Here is an 8,635-nt window from a genome sequence, read left to right as displayed (position 1 = left end):
GGAAAACTGGGTGAAAACCGGAACAACAAAGGCCAAGTCCACTCCCATAGACTGAAACACACAGGGCAAAGCCCACCCTTATCGACCACAAGTCGACCTGCGGCCAGACAACGCAACTCCGACTCTGACGGAGAACTCGGAAGAATAAAACCAGGCACGGTCGGTGCCATAGAAGATCGTCGAATAGGCCACCTGTAGCCAGTCATCGTACACCACAGGGCTCCGCCACTGTAGCTTTTACTCCACAACAGCAAGCAAACTGAGGCAAAACCGTGGACACGCCGGAGAAGAGCCAACTATCGCAACCATTGCCGCGTCACCGACATCGCTCCCACCATCATCGTTACCTCAAAAGTCTGGTCACCACAGTGATTCTCTCGGAGCCGCCGCCCCGACATCCACCACTCCGTCGCGCCCAGCGCAATCAATCGGCACCGCTGAAACTGCCTTCCGAGGCCACCGCCCGGCATACCACTGCTCCCCTTGAGCAGCAACGCCACACAACCCAGTTGCCCGCAGCCCACGCTGCTCAGGGCAACCGCTCGCCGACCACGGCCGTCGCACCACATCCGGGGCCGCCGCCTCGACGTAAAGTCAGACCGCCTTTTTTGGGCATATCGGCCGAGCCGACACCCCTACCGCCCAAGCGGGACAAGGATGCCACCCAACCAATGTGGAGATAGAGCCCCACCTCATAGAGCTGCCACTCACATTGTTCCCGAGATTGCCATCTCGACGCACAATCAGAAACCACCCGAAGCCACCGCCCCGACGTCCACTATCCCCGATGACGAAGAGATCCGTGCAAACTGCAACATGCCGACTTCCACGCGATGCTTGAAAGAAGGAAACGATGTAGCCGTCGTCATCGCCCGCTTCGACCATCCGAAGCTAGGGATTTCTCCCGGAGAGTCGTGTAATGGAGCTCCACGGCAACACCTTCAAGAAGGGGAACGACACCATGGCCATGGCGCCGTTGTTGCCGGCACCGACCCAAGGTCAGTGCTGGACTTTAGACACACATGTAATTCTCCCGAAGAAGTAACTCCAAGGAGACTAGGGTTTTCCCTCCTCCCGTTGACGTTGTCGCCGGTCTACCCCACTTCCGATGTCCTTTGAGTCATGGAGATGCGAAGGACCTCCAACCCATCGCCGTGCGGGAGGGACACAACTCCCGGTCTTGTTGGTTCAGCGTCTCAATAAGGGTTGTGTGGCGGTGAGAATGTCCCAATATCTCCAACGTCCAATCCCCGTCTCGATGGTGCGTCTAGCATCGTCAGAGGGCGTGTGGCGGTGTGTGTTTGTCGGATCTCGTGAAATTCGATTGGTGCTGATCTTCCATGGATCTGTTTGGATCCAGTCTTCAGTCATGTGTCTACATGTTTGATCCTTTTGATCCATGCTTTTCTTCATTAGACGGATGGTGTAGCACGACGACTTCACAACAGGTTTTGTCCGGCTATGGCGAGGAAGGGGTGATGACAGCGGCATATCTTCGACTCGCTTCAATATTTAGGGGGTGTTTGGTTCTAGGGACTTTTTTGTGTTGGGACTAGAAAAAGTCCCTAGCAAACCAAACATGGTGGGACTTTTTTAAGACTTTTTGCTAAAAGTCTTTAGAAGCACCTCCTTGAGAGTCTTTTCCAAAAAGTCTCAGGAACTAGAAAAAGTACTAGCACTAGAGAACCAAACACCACCTTAGTCATCACTAGATGGTCTATGCACTTGTATATAAGTTTTGTTACTTTAGTATATTTACTGTACAACTATAAGGACCTGTTCGGAATTCCACCAACTCCACAAAATTCTAGAAGCTGCGGAGTCAGAAAATAGCTGCTCCATAATTTTCAACTATAACTTCATCAACTTCGGAAGCGGAGTTGTGGAGTGGAGATGCTCTAAACAGGGAATCCCAAAAAGAAGACGCGAAGGTAAGCCTCACGTTACACAAGACCACCCAATCTTGCGGGCCCGTGAGGCAGCCCTCCCGATCGCATCCTGGTCACGGACTCGCGGGCCCTTGTGAGCTGCTTCTCTCTCCTTTGCTCTCCCTCTAACCCTAGCATTTCCATCTCCAATACCGTATGCTAGGTGAATTATCCTTCCTAACTTATTTCCTCTTCTATTCTAGTAGTACTACTGTCTCAGTCTATGAGTAAAACGACATTAGTTCTGTTAATTACAGTGATTCAAATCGCTTCACCGGCAGACATACGCCTACCTGTTCGACGAAATGCCGCAGTGACTAAAACCCTCTTGTCTTCACTTTCCTCCTACATATGTCCCGCAGGTGACGCGATGCTGCGCAGCTTCCCTCAGGCCCGTCCGCTCCTCAGGTAAGCGGGCACGAGCATCTCATACCTGGCTCTCCCTCTCCGCACGGATTAACCGTTGATGTCGTCTCTGTTCTTGTTGCTTTGGGGGATCAGGAGGATGGGGTTCGACAAGAGGGATGCCTACTTCTTTAAGCAGATGGGCAAGGGCATGCTCTGCACCTACGCGCTTCTCGGCGCAGCATGGCTCTGGAATGACACGTCGCCGCTTGGTTGGCGGACGCTCAAGCCACGCCCCAAGGTAGGTACTATGGCTGGTTACCCTTGTTAGTTTAGGCAGAAATGAATTGGTGCCACCTTTTGTTTCACTAGTACAAGATTCTATCAGAGTACAATGAAGTTCATCTACCTGAATGCTCATTTTTTGGAACTATGGTTCAGAACTGCCAATAGATAATTTCAATGCGTTCCACACTGTGTCTTACAGTAAGACATAAGTTAATCCAGGTTCTCTCCATTCCACAGCTTCCTTGTGTGTCCATAACTTCTTTTTCCAAAAAGGACGGCTGTATGACATCCGTCCATCACTGCATCAACTAAGTAGCAATTTTGGCTACGCAATTAACAAGAAGCATGCCGTTTTCTTGATGGGATGCGATTCATACAGCTTTTTGTGGGGTTGACCAAGCATTGATTGTATCTTCAAATCTTGCACATGCCTCAGGTTTTACTGAAACAGTATATTCTGGTCATTGTTTATCATTCGACGAGTTCTCCTTATATATGCCACCTTCAACACTCAAACATGAAGTTATGATGAAAAGGAACTTCTATGATGCACTGGATTATACATCTTATGTGACACCAAAATTATCTCTTGGACAAATATGATTATATACAACAATCACTTAAGGTGAATATCTCTTCTACAAGACCGTGATAAATAACGTCTATTTGCTAATGTTCACTCTTCCATTGATTCATGCCCTTCCAGTTTATAGTTTTCTAAAAACTATCTTCAATATTTTCCAGGAAGAAAAAGAGATGGCACATCTTTATGAGCACAGGGAGTTTCCCTACCCTGGTGATGAAGAGGCAGTTGAGGAGTTCATAAAAAGTGAGGGTGCTCTAGGTACCACGATCGGGCCCAAAGGTTTGCGGATACAAATGTGGACTCTGATAACATGCAGAAGCAACTGCAGTCGAAAAAGTTCGACCAGGAGGCACAAAACCTCTGGTTCCGAATGAGGAATGAGGTTGCACATGAACTACAAGAGAAGGGATTTGGTGTTGAATGAAGTTTTATTCTTCTGAAAGGAGAAGAGAAATGCTGTCATGCTAGAGTTATCTTTGGATCGTCTCAGCTCTGCTAATTGACACAGCAGCTGGTAACTTAGAATAAATGCAAATATTAAACATGGAGCTTATGCTACGATTATCCTCCTTTTTCCCGCTACCTGCCTGGGCTATATCTTATTCCATGGCAAATGTCTTTGCAGAGCATCTACGTTGTGTCTGTTAGGAATGAGCAACTAAGCTTTACTGAGGGCCAATGGCCAATACATATACAGATGTGGTAAAGTGCAGAAAAGTCCCTTATACAATGGGGATGTACACAATGAACTATACACATACACATCTAATACCCCCCCTCAAACTCATGGTGGATCAACAACACTGAGTTTGGAGAGGAAAAACCCATGCTGAGCTCGAGTCTGTGCCTTCGTGAAGAAGTCAGCCAACTGTAACTCCGAGGGCACATAGTGAAGAGCGAGAGTCTGATCCTGCACAGCAGCACGCACAAAGTGGGCATCCACACCGATGTGCTTGGTGAGCTCATGCTTCACCGGGTCACGCGCAATATTGATAGCACCGGTGCTGTCGGACAGTAGAGGAGTTGAGGTAGTAGCAGACACACCAAAATCCTCAAGTAACCACCGTAACCAGATCACCTCAGCCGTCAACATAGCCATGGCTCGCAACTCAGCCTCTGTACTCGAGCGAGAAACGACAGTCTGCTTATTTGTCTTCCAGGCAATAAGAGAGCCACCAAGAAAGACACAGTAAGCAGACAGCGAGCGTCGATCAGAGGGATCACTAGCCCAGGTAGCATCAGAGTAGGCCTGGAGCTCAAGAGAGCTGGAGCGAGGAAAAAACAGGCGCTGAGAGATCGTGCCACGAAGATATCGTAGAACACGGAGGAGGTGACTATAGTGGACAGAGGTGGGGGCTGAAACAAACTGACTCAGGATGTGGACAGGATAGGAGATGTCAGGGCGTGTAACAGCCAGATAGACAAGGCTGCCAACGAGGTGACGATAGCGAGTGGGATTAGGAAGAGGGTCACCATCAGAGGCACGAAGCTGAACGTTGAGCTCCATAGGAGTCACAACTGTGCGCTCATCACCAAGAGCAGCGCGAGCAAGAAGATCCTGAATATATTTTTCTTGAGAGATGTAGAAGCCATCAGAGGTCGAGGAGATCTCAATCCCAAGAAAATAGCGAAGAGGACCAAGATCAGTCATGAGGAACTGGTCTCGAAGGCGAGCCTTAACAAAGGCAATGTACTCAGAGTCGTCACCAGTAATGATCATGTCATCAACATAGAGAAGGAGAAGAGTCCGACCACGAGGAGACGTGTGGACAAACAACGCTGGGTCATGGTCACTGGGCAAGAAACCAGCGGCAGTAAGCACAGAGGCGAAGCGCTCAAACCAGGCACGAGGGGCCTGTTTAAGACCATAGAGGGAGCGGCGAAGCCTACAGACCAGACCATCAGGAGCATAGTACCCCGGTGGTGGCTGCATATAAACCTCTTCACGCAACTCACCATTGAGAAAGGCGTTCTGGACATCAAGTTGAGAGATAGACCACTGACGAACAGAAGCCACAACAAGGAGAGTGCGGACAGTGGTCATGTGGGCCACAGGAGCGAATGTCTCATCATAATCGTGTCCCTGCTCTTGCTGGAAACCACGGGCCACAAGACGAGCTTTGTAGTGCTCAAGAGAACCATCAGAGCGAGTCTTAATCTTGTAGACCCACTTGCAGGTGATGGGACGAACACCGGAAGGGAGGGGGACCAGATCCCATGTGCCAGAGCGCTCAAGGGCAGCAAGCTCTTCGGCCATCACAAGCTGCCATTCAGGCTGAGTCATTGCAGTCCGATAGGAAGTGGGCTCAGCAATAGTAGAGAGACCGTACCGATCAGGGGAGTAGCGATCAGGCGGGGGGCGAGGCCGAGCACGGAGATTGTGAACCGGGGAAGACGCGAGGGGAGGAGCACCAGAGGTGGAAGTCTCATCAGGGGAGACATCCTCAGTATGAGGGCGACGAGTATAGTGGAGAGGGAACGGTGAGAGAGGGCGACGGACTGGAGATGATGATGGAGAGGTAGAGGAGGAGGATGGAGAAGATGGGGTCGGTGGTGAATGAGAAGGAATGAGAGGTGCCAGAGGAAGAGGTGACATATGAGGCACATAGCAGGGTGTATCGGGAAGGAGAAGGAAAGAAAGGTCGTCCACAGAGAAACTCGAGGAAGAAGGACGTGGGTAGTAAGAACGAGACTCGTCAAAAGTCACATCACGCGAGATGCGCAAGCGACGGCCCACAGGATCCCAACATCGATAGCCCTTGTGCTCATCACTGTAGCCAAGGAAAAACACTCAATCGACTGAGTAGTCAGTTTGGTGCGTTCTCGGGGGGCAAGAAGAACATAGCACACACACCCAAACATACGGAGAGCTGAGTAGTCAGGAGAGCGACCAGAGAGACACTCCAGAGGAATACCACCCTGCAGAGCAGTCGATGACTGAATGTTGATGAGATAGGTGGATGCGGAAACAGCCTCAGCCCAAAAATGGGGAGGAAGGGAAGCAGCAATCATTAGCGCACGAGCCGTCTCAAGCAAATGACGATGCTTACGTTCGGCAACGCCATTCTGAGCATGAGCACCAGGACATGAGAACTGGGCGAGAGTACCCTGTTCCGCGAGAAAACCACGCAACAGCTGAGAGATATACTTGCCAGCGGAGTCAGCACGAAAGGTACCAATGGGCGTGGAGAACTGGGTGTGAACCATGGCAGCAAATCGTTTGTATATAGGGAGCACCTCGCTACGAGATTTCATGAAGTAGAGCCAAGTATAGCGAGAAAAATCATCAATAAACAAAACATAGTAGCAATGACCACCTTTCGAATCAAAGGGAGCAGGACTCCAGACATCAGAATGAACTAAGTCAAAAGGACGCTGAGATACAGACTCACTAGTAGGATAAGGTAACTGAGTCTGTTTGCCAAGTCTGCAACCATTACAATGCAAGGAGACATCTCTAGATACAGACCCCAAGAGGCCCCGACGAACTAAAGAAGACAAACGAGAGCCACAGAGGTGACCAAGACGATGATGCCACTGCTGGAAGGACGCAGACGAAGAGGCAGCAAGAGCATGGGAGTTGGCAGAAGTGGTGGCAGCGGAAGGAACACAAAGCCAATCAACCTCCCAAAGACCCTCTGACTCACGGCGTCGGGGGCCAGCACCAACCAAAGCCTTGGTGCGACGATCCTGAATGGAGTAAGAGTCGGTATCAAGAATGACACGACAACCAGAATCAGTGAGTTGGGCAGCGGAAAAAAGATTCATGGTAAGGCGAGGAACATGTAAAACACTAGGAACAGAAAAGGATGGAGTGGAAAGAAGACCACGACTAGCAACAGGAAGAGGTGTGCCATCGACGGTAAGAACATTAACAGGTGAATCGAGAGGTCAGAGGGAAGACAGCACAGAAGAATCAGAAGACATATGGAAGGAGGCTCCGGAATCCAGAACCCACGAAGATGTACCTGACTGTGTAGAGGCCTGCGGTGGTGGAGAAGTGGATGCAGTCACAGCAGCAGCTGAACCAGTCGACGAGGAGCCGGAGGAGGCAAGTAGACGCTTGAGGCGTACAATGTCCTGGTCAGTGAGTGACGGAGTCGAGGATGACGCTGGAGTGCCACTGGAAGAGGAGCACCTCTAGTCTCGCTTCTTCTGGCGACAGTCAGACTCTGGGTGACCTGACCGAGAGCAATAACCACAGAAGGTGTCACGGCGCGACGTACTCTTCTCAGCATATGGAGAGCGAGTCACCCCCCCTGAAGGAGTAGGCAGAAGTGGTGGAGCGGTGAGGCGAGCAGAGGACACAGGAGCTCGGGCGGCCAACACTGAAGGAACCACAAGTAACCCTGCAGAGCGAAGACGGGTCTCCTCGGTACGAAGCTCGGCAAGCACCTCTGAGATAGGAACACGACCACGAGCAAGCAGGTGAGCACGACGAGGCTCAAACTCAGATCGGAGGCGAGATAAGAACTCATGAACCCTCTGAAACTCCAAGTCAGACCGCGTAGTCTGATAGCAACGGCAAGTGCCACAAACAACTGTCCGCAGTGAGTCAAGCTGACGCCAGATGGCAGAGCACTGCGAGTAGAACTCATCCACAGACGAGTCACCCTGCTGAAGAGCATGCTCCTGACGCACCACAGAAAGGTAGAGGGCATCACCAGAGGGCTGATAGCGCTGACAAAGATAGGACCACATTGCTGCAACAGTGCTGAGGCCCATGAACTCCGAAGCAAACTGAGGGAGGACACTCGCAGTGAGAACGGCAGCAACTCGAGCATCATCATTGCACCACTGAGTGTAAGCAGACAGAGCATCCCGGTAGACAGAAAGAGCATCAGAATATGCTGACACCTGCTGATCATAAGCATCAACTGCAGCATCATCTAGAGCCTTGGCGGCATCCCGGTCAGCCTGAGAAGCATCAGCAGCAAGGGCTGGCGGCACCGGTGGGATTGGGACCACTGGCGCAACAGGGCATGGCGGGCAGGGGACCTCGCCAGAAAGAACTCCCCACAGAAGGAGTCCACGCATATGGATGCGCATGAAGCCCACAAACTCGGCATAGTTGGTGCCATCGAAGATCACCGAGCACCGAGGAACCGCGACATAGCCTGAAGAGGACATGAGGAAGTCACTCTGCTGTTGTTGCTCTTTTTGTTTTGAGTCAACACAGAGGGGATCGAGCAGAACACGCTCGAAGCAGAAGCGGATCGAACGCAGCCGACCGAGTGGTGGCCGGCCAGAGAGGGGTTTGGGCCGGCGCGAGCCAAGGGAGCTGGAGGAGCGCCCTGGGAGCTGAGGAGCACCCTCCTTCGACCAGATCCACCTGCCCCGACCGGATCAGGCAGAGGAGGCAGAGGATCCCACCCGGATCCCGCTCGCTCGCCCACGCGGCAAGGAGGGGCGGGGGAGGCGCTCGAATCCCGCTCAGAGCTCGCCCACGCAGCGCGGAAAGGGGGGGAGGGCGCTCAAGCGGGGGTCA

General features: G+C 51.7%; 1 pseudogene; it reads left to right on the top strand.

Moving 5' to 3' along the window:
- The first annotated feature begins 1,902 nt into the window (after positions 1 to 1,902).
- On the top strand, positions 1,903 to 3,729 carry LOC123045101 (uncharacterized; annotated as a pseudogene).
- Positions 3,730 to 8,635: the final 4,906 nt, after the last annotated feature.

The sequence above is a fragment of the Triticum aestivum genome, chromosome 1A (assembly GCF_018294505.1).
Source record: "Triticum aestivum cultivar Chinese Spring chromosome 1A, IWGSC CS RefSeq v2.1, whole genome shotgun sequence".
Taxonomy (NCBI): domain Eukaryota; kingdom Viridiplantae; phylum Streptophyta; class Magnoliopsida; order Poales; family Poaceae; genus Triticum; species Triticum aestivum.
The sequence above is the reverse complement of the archived record's forward strand: the minus strand, read 5'-3'. Positions and strand labels throughout refer to the sequence as shown.